Source organism: Polypterus senegalus, chromosome 9 (genome assembly GCF_016835505.1).
Source record: "Polypterus senegalus isolate Bchr_013 chromosome 9, ASM1683550v1, whole genome shotgun sequence".
Lineage (NCBI taxonomy): Eukaryota > Metazoa > Chordata > Cladistia > Polypteriformes > Polypteridae > Polypterus > Polypterus senegalus.
In genome coordinates, this window is record NC_053162.1 from 79,552,897 (window position 1) to 79,565,387 (window position 12,491).

The following is a 12,491-nucleotide window of genomic DNA, read 5'->3' on the forward strand; positions in this document are numbered from 1 at the left end:
AGGAGAGCGAGGGAGAAGATGTTACATGTGGCAGAAATGAGAATGCTGAGATGGATGTCTGGAGTTACAATTAAAGGACAGAAGGAGAATTGAGACGATCACAGGAACAATAATAGTAGGAGAGATATTTATGAAAGTACAGGAAAGTAGGCTGAAGTGGTATGGAAAAGTGAAGAGGACAGACAATGAATATGTGGTTAACAAGTGCTGGAAATGGAAGTACAGGGAAAGAAAAAACAACGGAGGCCAAATCTGAGGTGGATAGATAAAGTAAGAGAAGATCTGAAAGAAAAGGGCTTGACTGAGGAGGAGGTACAGAAAGAACTAAGCTGTATGGAGAAGGTTGATCAAGCATACAGTGGGTAAAGAAAGTATTCAGACCCCCTTCAATTTTTCACTCTTTCTTATATTGCAGCCATTTGCTAAAATCATTTAAATATTTTTTTTCCTCATTAATGTACACACAGCACCCCATATTGACAGACAAAAAAAATAATTTTTGAAATTGTTGCAGATTTATTAAAAAAAAAAAAAATTAAAATATCACATGGTCCTAAGCATTCAGACCCTTTGCTTAGTATTTAGTAGAAGCACCCTTTTGAGCTAATACAGCCATGAGTCTTCTTGGGAAAGATGCAACAAGTTTTTCACACCTGGATTTGGGGATCCTCTGCCGTTCCTCCTTGCAGATCCTCTCCAGTTCTGTCAGGTTGGATGGTAAACATTGGTGGACAGCCATTTTTAGGTCTCTCCAGAGATGCTCAATTGGGTTTAAGTCAGGGCTCTGGCTGGGCCATTCAAGAACAGTCACAGAGTTGTTGTGAAGCCACTCCTTTGTTATTTTAGCTGTGTGCTTAGGGTCATTGTCTTGTTGGAAGGTAAACCTTCGGCCCAGTCTGAGGTCCTTAGCACTCTGAAGAAAGTTTTTGTCCAGGATATCCCTGTACTTGGCCGCATTCATCTTTCCCTCGATTGCAACCAGTCGTCCTGTCCCTGCAGCTGAAAAACACCCCCACAGCATGATGCTGCCACCGCCATGCTTCACTGTGGGGACTATATTGGACAAGTGATGAGCAGTGCCTAGTTGTCTCCACACACTGAGGAGAGGCAAGACACATGACAGCCTGCATGGAGTTTGCTAAAAGACACCTGAAGGACTCTGAGATGGTGAGAAATAAGATTCTCTGGTCTGATGAGACCAAGATAGAACTTTTTGGCCTTAATTCTATGTGTGTGTGGAGACAACCAATCTTTCCCAAGAAGACTCATGGCTGTATTAGCTCAAAAGGGTGCTTCTACTAAATACTGAGCAAAGGGTCTGAATACTTAGGACCATGTGATATTTCAGTTTTTCTTTTTAATAAATCTGCAACAATTTCAAAAATTCTTTTTTTTGTCTGTCAATATGGGGTGCTGTGTGTACATTAATGAGGAAAAAAAATTATTTAAATGATTTTAGCAAATGGCTGCAATATAACAAAGAGTGAAAAATTGAAGGGGGTCTGAATACTTTCCATACCCTCTGTATATACCTCACATAGAAGTGGGAAAAGTTGAAGAGGAAGCTGAAGAAGAAGAAAAGTAGAAGATGTTCTTAGGCCACCAAGTGCTGGGACATATCACTGGCATCTCATGCCCACCCACGTTGGCACAGTTACGTGCATTTTGCATGGTATTCAGGGTCTCTCTCTCTCTTTCCAGCCCCAGGCAGACCCTGTCAGTGCTACCCACATGCTGTCATTGCTCAACCAGCCATCACTGTACAATAGGACAGCGTTAAAACAATATATAAATATATGTGTACATGTGTACAGCACTCTGGATCTGTCTAGTGCAGGGGTAGGTAAATCAGGTAACCTGATATTTTTATTCCTTACATTTGTTTTCATACCCCCACTTTCTTTATATTAAGTGAAAATAAAAAAATCAAAAGTGAGAAAAATGTACATTAATCTTGATTTTTCTCATCTGCCACAAAATCTACACCTAGTCATGATATCTATTTAAAATATCTTTACATGCATAGTGTAACACCTCTTGGTCTGGATCGCAGAGAGACGCACTATTCAGGCGATGGCGGACACTCTGAGCAGGCAGGAATACCTGGAGAGAACTGGCTATAAAGCAGTCCAATGAGCAGTGGGAGAAGGGGAAGCAGAGATACACCATTTAAAGAACACTTCGATAGGACACTTCTTCCAGCTGCTGAAGCCCAGCCTGGATGCTTGGCCAATGCAGAACCTTGGATTGAACCCTGGGTTTGGATGACCTCACACAGAGCTGGGAGAACAGTGCGGCCTCTAAACATGGGGGAGCAGGTGAGGCAGAACTAAGTTAGTGTGTATTAGTGGCAGAAGGAACAAAACATCTGGGAGTGTGTGTCACCACTAAACAGCCAAGCGGCAGGTGGAAACTGATCTGAAGAAACAAAAGGTTCTTATAAGGACCATTCACCAGTAATTGTCGAAAAAGGCTAACCCCCCTAAATCATTACAATATATAATTAAAATGACAGAGCCCATGCTCTCTATGTATTTTGACCAATCAAAATCAAGTATTTCATCTGTCATGGGTGCTCTGCCAAAGAGCTCCAGTAAAGTCAGAATTAGACATCCTAAAGCTCGAGATTCAGCTGCCACTTTAGTTTCACTTTTCACTCAGTTTTCTAGCTTTTTCAACCTTGGAAATGTATAATTAAAATTAAAAGCAACTGACTTATGGAGGCAACCTTTACTTTTAACGAGGGTGCAGGACAATGTAAGTTTCTGTAACATTTTGTTCTCTGACCTATTTTAATCACTAACTACAGCTTTGTAGCAATCCATTTGATTATTTACTGTTGATCAGAGCCAGCAGTAGGCTGTTAAAATTATGAAATCTAAAAGCGATCTTCCATTTCACTGCCAGTGTTTATCAGTATCTCCCATGGAAGCTTGACAGCTATATCATGAAATCAGTGGATTTATTTTAACTCTATATGTATTTGCTTCGTTTTGGCATAAACATGTTTGAGAATTATGTATTACTATATCATTTTTGTAATAAATTTGTTTTTATTTCAGTTTTTTTATTTTATTTTTATATTATACAGATTACCAGAGCCACCTATTTTTGTTTTATCTCTATGGAGGAAGCCATTTCATTTATTGGCATTCATTTTGGTATGACACATGATGTTATGAGGGTGTGACATGTAATGCCATCACATCACCATTATAAAACATGGCCGCACACACACTATGGTTGACGTGGATCTAGGGGGATTGGGTGGCTGCACTTAAACTATAATTTGGGTCCCAATTAAGTGTAAAGAGTGAACAACAGCAAAACTGACATATCTAGTATTACAAACAAAGAGTCTGAGCCTTCAGGTATCTACTTTGAGAGAAGAAGAGAGGGAGAAAAAATATTTTAAACATTATTCGGACACCTAATTATTTTCCCAATATCAGGTATTTCAGCTGTTAAGGAAAAGAGCTAAAAAAATTTAAAAAAATAAAAATATACTGCTCAAAAAATTAAAGGAACACGTTTTAATCAGGTATAGCATCAAGTCAGTGAAACATCTGGGATACTGATCTGGTCAGTTAAGTAGCAGAAGGGGTTGTTAATCAGTTTCAGCTGCTTTGGTGTTAATGAAATTAACAACAGCTGCACTAGAAGGGCAACAATGAGATGGACCCCCAAAACAGGAATAGTTTAACAGGTGGAGGCCACTGACATTTTTCCCTCCTCATCTTACTGTTTTTTCACTAGTTTTGCATTTGGCTACAGTCAGTGTCACTACTGGTAGCTTGAGGTGATACCTGGACCCTACAGAGGTTGCACAGGTAGTCCAACTTCTCCAGGATGGCATATCAATATGTACCATTGCCAGAAGGTTTGCTGTGTCTCCCAGCACAGTCTCATGTGCATGGAGGAGATTCCAGGAGACAGACAGTTACTCTAGGAGAGCTGGAGAGGGCCATAGAATGTCCTTATCCCATCAGCAGGACTGGTATCTGCAGCTTTGGGCAAGGACAGACAAGATGAGCACTGCCAGAGCCCTACAAAATGACCTCCAGCAGGCCACTGGTGTGAATGTCTCTGACCAAACAATCAGAAACAGACTTCATGAGGGTGGCCTGAGGGCCTGACATCCTCTAGTGGGCCCAGCACCATGGAGTTCGATTGTCATTTGCCATAGAATACCAGAATTGGCAGGTCCACCACTGGCACCCTGTGGTTTTCACAGATGAGAGCAGGTTCACCCTGAGCACATGTGACAGACGTGAAAGGGTCTGGAGAAGCCCTGGAGAACATTATGCTGCCTGTAACATCATACATCATGACTGGTTTGGTGGTGGGTCAGTGATGGTCTGGGGGGGCATATCCATGGAGGGACACATAGACATCTACAGGCTAGACAACGGCACCTTGACTGCCATTAGGTATCGGGATGAAATCCTTGGACCCATTGTCAGATCCTATGCTGGTGCAGTGGGTCCTGGGTTCCTTCTGGTGTATGACAATCCTTGGCCTCATGTGGACACCTCTGGGACATTATGTTTCAGTCCATCTGACACCACCAGATTACATCTCAGACTGTCCAGGAGCTCAGTGATGACCTGGTCCAGATCTGGGAGGAGATCCCCCAGGACACCATCTATCTTCTCATTAGGAGCATGCCCCGACATTGTCAGGCATGCATACAAGCATGTGGGGGCCAAACAAACTACTGAGTACGATTCTGTGTTGCTGCAATGAAATTTCAGCACAATGGACTAGCCTGCCGCATCATTTTTTCACTTTGATTTTTGAATTCAGCCCTCTGTAGGTTCATAATTTTCATTTCCGTCAAACAATGTGGCATCTTTTTGTTCCTAACACATTACCCAGTCCATATCAGTATAGATATCTGCATTATTTTATTTCCCATTGAGATCTAATGTGTTTTCAAAGTTTACTTTTAATTTTTTTGAGTAGTTTACATTTAAAAAAATTAAAATGTAAAAATAAAATCACATCAGCAGGTTTAGGTTATAATTGATTTGCAGGTTTTGGGCACCTCGCCAATCTATCAATGAGCGTTACTTGTTTTAAAAATATGGCCAACTCAATTATTGTACAAGGAGTGTATCTCTTTATTGCCAACTGAATTTCCCAAAGCACAAGATTTTCCTTGACAATATTATTCTGCTCAGGTATGCAAACCCAGCACAGTCTGAAAGTCTGTAGGGGGTGACCTGTACCTGATAAATCTGCCTTGTGTCCTGGAGATCAGTGAATGGCAGCTTAAAGGTGTCTAGCACTCCTGTCACACAGCACACATTCAGAAGTGATGTCAGAGTCTACCGTTTATAAAGTCAATACCTTTGCATGCTTCGCTATCACTAGAATTGTAATCTAGAATGCTGCCACTGGCCATTGCTAAAGATCTTTGCTATTATTACACAGTTTACACAAACCACTTTTTTCTTTGCATCGCTTCACACTTCGATAACTCGTATTCAGCTCACTCTGCATGCCACAAATGCTGCCCAACAGCTCAGATGATGTGAGGCATAAAGGTAAAGGCGTTAAACAAGACTCATACAGACAGTATATTGGCAGGGATATCTCTTTTAAAAAACAAAGAACATTTTTTCTATACATTTTGATTAATTCTGGGGCAATGTAGCTAATGGGACCATGGGTGGCAACTTGCACCTACTGTAAGTCTGGTTGCGACAATGGTGTCCAAACTTTAACTGTTCAATAAAGACAACCTGTGCATTGCTACTATAGAATTCTAATTACTGTTTTGACCTTTGACTCTTGTTGATGACATTATCATTCTGCCATTTTGCATTTTGGTCACCATCATGCCATGCCTCATTGTGGCCATGGTTTTGGGGTTCTTGTTATGTAAGACTGGACTGCATTCTCTGTCATCATCTGGACATCCAAAGGAAAGGTCTTTTGTTAATCGTAAAACTATTTTTGACTATTTCTTTACAAGGCTATTTACAAGAATTTTCATTTTGATCCAGTTTTGCTCTGAAATTGAAGCTCTTTTATTACTTCTATTTTGGTTGCTGATAAGCTAAACACAAGAGAATTGATGAAAATTGTTCTTGAACTGCTTCAAAATTAGACCTTTGCCTCATTTGTTCTGAACTGTTTGGTCTTTTTTTGGATTGATGACCCTATTTCAAAGCAAAACACCCTCGACTTTTGATTCAAGTGTTTATTTTGATGCTAGATTGGCTGGATTCTTGGTTATGACCTCAGTGTGCATTTTGCCTATGTTCCACCTCATCATCCATTCATTATTTTCTTAACTGTAACTTCAGTACACCCATAACACATACAACAAGGAGTTACTAGATTTAAGAGAAGAAACTAGGAGGAGGAAAGGCTATTAACTATTAGTACAAATAAAACTAAGAAAATGTAATAAAAAAGGAAAAAAAATTCAAGGTGATCAGGACTAACCATTACAGATACCACAGCAAAGAGATATAAGCAAAAAGCATTTAGCAGTTATTACTTATGAACAGATTGAGCTTAAACAATAAAGGGAAGCCATGTCTCAAGTAGCCACAGCACAGAAGTTATGGGAACAACTAAATTATGTTCAGTTATAATCCAGAAAGAGAAGAGTGATCTTTAAAAATACAGTGGAACCTCGGTTCATGAACGTCTCGGACTACGTACAAACCGGGTTACGACCAAAAAGTTCACCAAACTTTTGCATCTGTTCACGAACACACACTCGGGTGACGAACAAGCCGGTTTCCCTTCCAGTTCATATGCGCCGATGATTTCCGCACATGTTTAGTCTCTCCCTGTACATTGTTCTCAGTCAACATGCGTGCATTCGCTTTGAACTCTTTATGCTCTATTTCGTGTGCTTTTGCATTCATTTTGCAATTAGCCATGGCCTCTAAGCAAGTGAAGAGTGATAGTGTTGGTGAGAAGAAAGGTTCAAAGAAAATTGAAATCAAATTAAAGAAAGAAATTATTGAAAAGTATGAGCTTGGCGTTCGTGTTACTGATCTTGCCGCCGAGTACAAGAAGTCAAAATCTATGATTTTGACTATTCTAAAGCAGAAAGAGGACATTAAAGCAGCTAAAGTTGTAAAAGGAGTTACAGTGTTAACCAAGCAGAGGCCTCAAGTGCAGGAAGAGGTGGAAAAACCGTTGCTAGTGTTGTTAAACGAGAAGCAACTTCCTGGGGATAGTGTAGGTGAGGCGATGTTATGCGAGAAAGCCAGGAAGATTCGTTTTCTTGGTTGTTTATGGTTAGTTTTTGTATAAATTAAGGATTTTTCAAATTTTCATTTTTTCCCTGTGCTTAAAACTCATTAAAAAAAAAGTGTTTACAGCGATCAGTTCGTAAAGCTGTAGCGTGAACTCTTCCAATGTTAGTTTCTCTGTTTAAGGTTTTCTCAGTGTTATTCAATGTTTTTACATTTAGTTTATTATTACACTATGCATTCTATGGTATAATTAACTATTTTTGTGCTTAAAAGCTTTAAAAATATATACTTACATACAGTTCGTATGGTCTGGAACAGATTAATTGTATTTACAGAGTACATATAATCCTATGGGGGAAATTAGTTCGGGTCACAACCACATCGGGTTGTGACCAGCGTTTTGGAATGGATTACGGTCATGGCCCGAGGTTCCACTGTATTTTTTTATTGGTTTATCCAGCTATTTTTTTTTTAAATAGCTTCACAGAAAGCCTATCCCTACAGCTTTCGACACAAGGCCGAAGAAACAATAATTTGGATCTATCTAACACACATAACTTTAGTGTGTGACAGAAATCACAACACATTAAAAACCGCCAACAGCCTCTGCTATTGTTGCGTTCATTGGAAGTACCCAAGCTGTAGATGTGGCTCAGAAGATGACCAGACGTGCCTCTCCCTCCCATTGACATCCTCTTATCTCTTCACGTGAACTTGTCAATATCTACAAGTAGATCAGCATCAATGATTCATTTCTGCTCAGGTGCTTGCCCCGGTTATTTATCTTACAGCATGACAATATTTTAGGTTTTCCATTAATTTATTTTGTTCCTCAATAGGATTGCAATTCCCCTGTGATTCAGGCACTTTTTTTTTGGCAGAATGTTTTAGACTGAAAACTATAAATACATACTACCAAGTAGAATCGACTTTTTCTTCATAATTTCTCTGACAAGGTAGATCTAAATCATATTAAAATAGGTCTAGAAGTTACATTCCTTCCAGACAGTACCAATGTAATCTGTCTTTTCATTTTAACTCATATATTCTTTTTACTTTTATATTACTTTTTTGTCATTTTTATTTAAACATAAAAAATGCAATATGCGCCTTACCATGGACCAGTGTAATGAATGAAATTCATCATGAGCCTTACTTTACTGGGGATAGAATAAGTTTCAACCTTTTTATCTTCTTACCAATTTACTGTACAGTATATCTGTTTGTGTGTTGAAGGAAGATTATGATTTTAAAAAGCATTTCAATTTACATTGGATGGCTCATCAGCCTAGCAGGGCTCTAACAGCACTTGGGTTCCCATTATTTTCAGGCTGAGTTGTCTTATGTTTGTCAAGTCTGACATTTTACAGGTTACTCAGATTGGCACGTCTAAATTGACCCAATATGTGTAAGTGCAGGTCAGACCCCATGATGAACAGGCCTCCAATCCATAATTAGGGTTAACTCCTACCAGCTTGAGCTCTCATTTCCTGCAATTATGGAAGATGGGTGGAAGAAGCCAACCCAGTTGGTGTGAGGTGTATCTAGGTACTCAGATTTAATTCCACATCACACATGCTCAGATCTTTCTTCCACCAAACTTTAACCCACACTACTTTAATTTTCATAACTGGGAGCTATCACTACATCCAAACAAGCTGGGTAAAACAATCTTTTGTTCAGGGAACACGCACTTAAGTTCATTTTTAGTGACCAGAGCAATCTACACGGGTGAGAGCTCATGCAACACAGCCCTTCAACACACACCTCTCCTGAAGGTGCAACTGTCTTAATAACATGTGATATGGCAAACTGTTCTGTAAAGCATGACTGACTATAGGTACCAAAGCACCTGTGCAGATCAAGGTAAGCCAACAATGATTCAGGGACAGTGGAAACTTACTGGAAAACTCTCCTGGTTTTGATCCTTTTTACTTTCTTGTATATCAGTGGTTCTCAACCTGTGGGGCGGGCCCCAATAGGGGGGTGCGAAGTAACAAAAAGGGGGGCGTGAAGATGTGAAAAAAAGAAAACAAGAATCAAATATATGAAAAAAATCTGTTGAAACCAAAACAAATTAACTTAAACTACTTTCTGATACTAGAACAATTATATTGAGTTAGATAAATGTTGATAAAAGTTAAGTAGGTATAATAAAATATACATCTACATTTCAAAAAAATGTTGGGGGGGGCAATTAAAACTGTTATGAAAACTTGGGTCGCAAATACAGTAATCCCTCGCTATATCGCTTCGACTTTCGGCTTCACTCTATCGGATTTTAAATGTAAGCACATCTAAATATATATCACAGATTTTTCGGTGGTTCGCTTTCTGGACAATGGGTCTTTAATTTAGGTTACATGCTTCCTCAGTTTGATTGCCCAGTTGATTTCATACAAGGGACGCTATTGGCGGATGGCTTAGAAGCTACCCAATCAGAGCATGTATTACATATTAACTAAAACTCCTCAATGCCATAAGATATGCTTCCCGCGCGGTGCTTGTTTTGTTTGCTTCTCTCTGTCTTTCTCACTCTCTGCCTGACGGAGGGGGTGTGAGCAGAGGGGCTGTTTACACAGTGGCTGTTTGCCTAGAAGATAGGATGCCGCTTTATCGCGGTGCTTCTGTATACTTAAAAGCACGTATTGATTTTTTGATTGTTTGCTTTTCTTAGCGAGCGCTCTCTCTGACATTATCTGCTCTTCACGGTGCTACTTTGAAGATAAGATATGTTTGCATTCTTTTAATTGTGAGAAAGAACTGCCATCTCTGTCTTGTAATGAAGGGCGTTATTTCATGTCTAGAGGGCTCTAATAATGTTAACAGTGTGGGAGAGTTTATAAGGGCTTAAAATATATAAAAATAACCATACAAACATATGGTTTCTACTTCGCGGATTTTCACCTATTGCGGGGGGGTCTGGAATGCAACCCCCGCGATCGAGGAGGGATTACTGTACTTAAAGGCTGAGAAACGCTGTCGTATATGAAGTATAGGGAAAATATTGTAATCGTCCAAAGATTTGATGTCGAGATTTTGATGAATCTCAATGTTTTAGACCTCCCTGACTTTCTTGTATACAAAAAATAGGGAAATGTATTGGAATCCTTTAAAAATTCCATTTCGAGAGTTTGATGAATCTCAATGTTTTAGACTTTCCTGTGTCCGAAAATACCATTTTTGGAATTATGTCTGCGTGTCTGTCTGTGTGTGTGTGTGTGGGGGGGGATATAAACACGATAACTTGAGTACACTTTCACTTAGGTCAACCAAATTTTGCATACAAGTACTAGGTACAAAACATAGCTTTCTATCAACTTTTGGGCTATTTCCATTAACCGGAAGTGGTACATTACCTTTTATTATAATTGTTCAGTATTTTATTAGTTTGATTTGATTTATTTGTTTATGGATCTTTAATGTACATAATATAAAACTATAATCATTGTCTTGTGGTTTACTCGTCAAATATCCATCCACATATCTGAGTAAATGAGAAAGTCTACGGGAGACCACTCCCGATTTTTTGTTTCGTGTCTCTCTCCTGCATTGTTGGTTCATCAGCATTGCACTTCTACAGTATGCTGCAGATTACTTATATTAAACAATTGTGGACAAAAAGCAGGTGAATGCTAGAGTGTGAATGAGGCTTACGGAGCAATATTCCATGCTTCAAAAAAACTGTTTAGTAAGTTTTAAATTTTATGATTATGAATTGCATCAATTATGCAAAACACACTATATAAATTAAATTATATTATTAATAAAACTTAACTCGGCTCTTTTGCTCATCGCCAATCATTAGTACACAATACAAAAGACAATTCAAAAACCAGGCAACAGGTCATTTGTAGAAAAGCAGAAAATGTAATGATCATATTCAAAAAGGCAAAATGAAACAAAGCCTCAGAAAATAAACAAAATATCAAAATCTAAAATTCTAAACACGTACAAAAGTTGTTGTCTAGCTTTACTAGCAAAATATTGTGTCTTTTTTGGAGAAAAGGTTAATCCTGAAAAGGACATGTGATGGTGGGGGTGCCCCTTGGACCCGCCACCATCGATAACATAACCAAGATCAGCCGGGCAGAATAGTAAATAGGCTAGCAGGAGTTATGAGGAAATAAAGCATGAAGATCATAAAATTACTAAAATGAACAAAAAAAACTCAGATTCCAAATATGGCCTCATAGTAGGACAATAATAAATAAATAAAGTTTGAATAGCCATCCATTTAATATTATTCAAAACCTAGGATACCGACTGCACGATGCCGCCATGTTTTAAGAGACACAGTGACATCACATATCACGTTACATGTATCACGTGACTAACAATCATAACAACAATCATAAACCGCATCCATGTCCAAAACACAACAAATTAGGTGGTGCCCATACTAATCAAGACAGTGTCACATACATATCAAAACAAAAAATAAAAAACATGATATTATAAATTACGACAGAGTATGCAGTATAACTTCAGATCCAGGGTTTAGTCTTGTTATGTCTGGACTAATGCAACTCTCTGCTGTTGGAGTACCAGCATGTGTCACCAACACGTTACAGATGAATCAAAATACAGTGACACGTCTTGTGTTCAGCCCGTTGAGAGGTGCACGTCACGCCTCTTTTAAGTCATTACATTTGCTCTCTGTAGCAGCACATATTAAGTTCAAATCCTTGGTGCTTGTCGACAGAATACTCAATCAGCACCTATATAAATGGGGCTACTTGTGCGGTCCTATGCTGTTTCTCACCTACTGAAGTTTGCTAATGAACGGCATCTGGTAATAGAACCTCTATAGACATCAAATCTCAGTCCAGACTATTTTTGCTGGTGGAACAACCTGCCCGGCTCCATTCAAACTGTTGACTCCTTCACTGCGCTTAAGATGCATTCTCTTGTTCTGAGAAGTTATATTTGATAATAGCTTTGATAGGTTCTTGCAAGATGCTGAGAAATTAATCCACGCTTTTGTTTTCAGTCGTCTAGATTACTGTAACGCACTCCTCTCAGGACTACACAAAAAGACATAAATCGATTGAAACTAGTGCAGAATGCAACTGCTAGAATCTTAACTAGGAAAAGAAAATCTGAGCACATTTTTCCAGTTTTGATGTCATTACATTGGTTACCTGTGTCATTCAGAACTGACTTTAAAATACTGCTTATGGTTTATAATAATCGCGCTCCATCTTATATATCGGAATGCCTGACAACTTACACTCCAAATCGTAACCTTAGATCTTCAAATGAGTG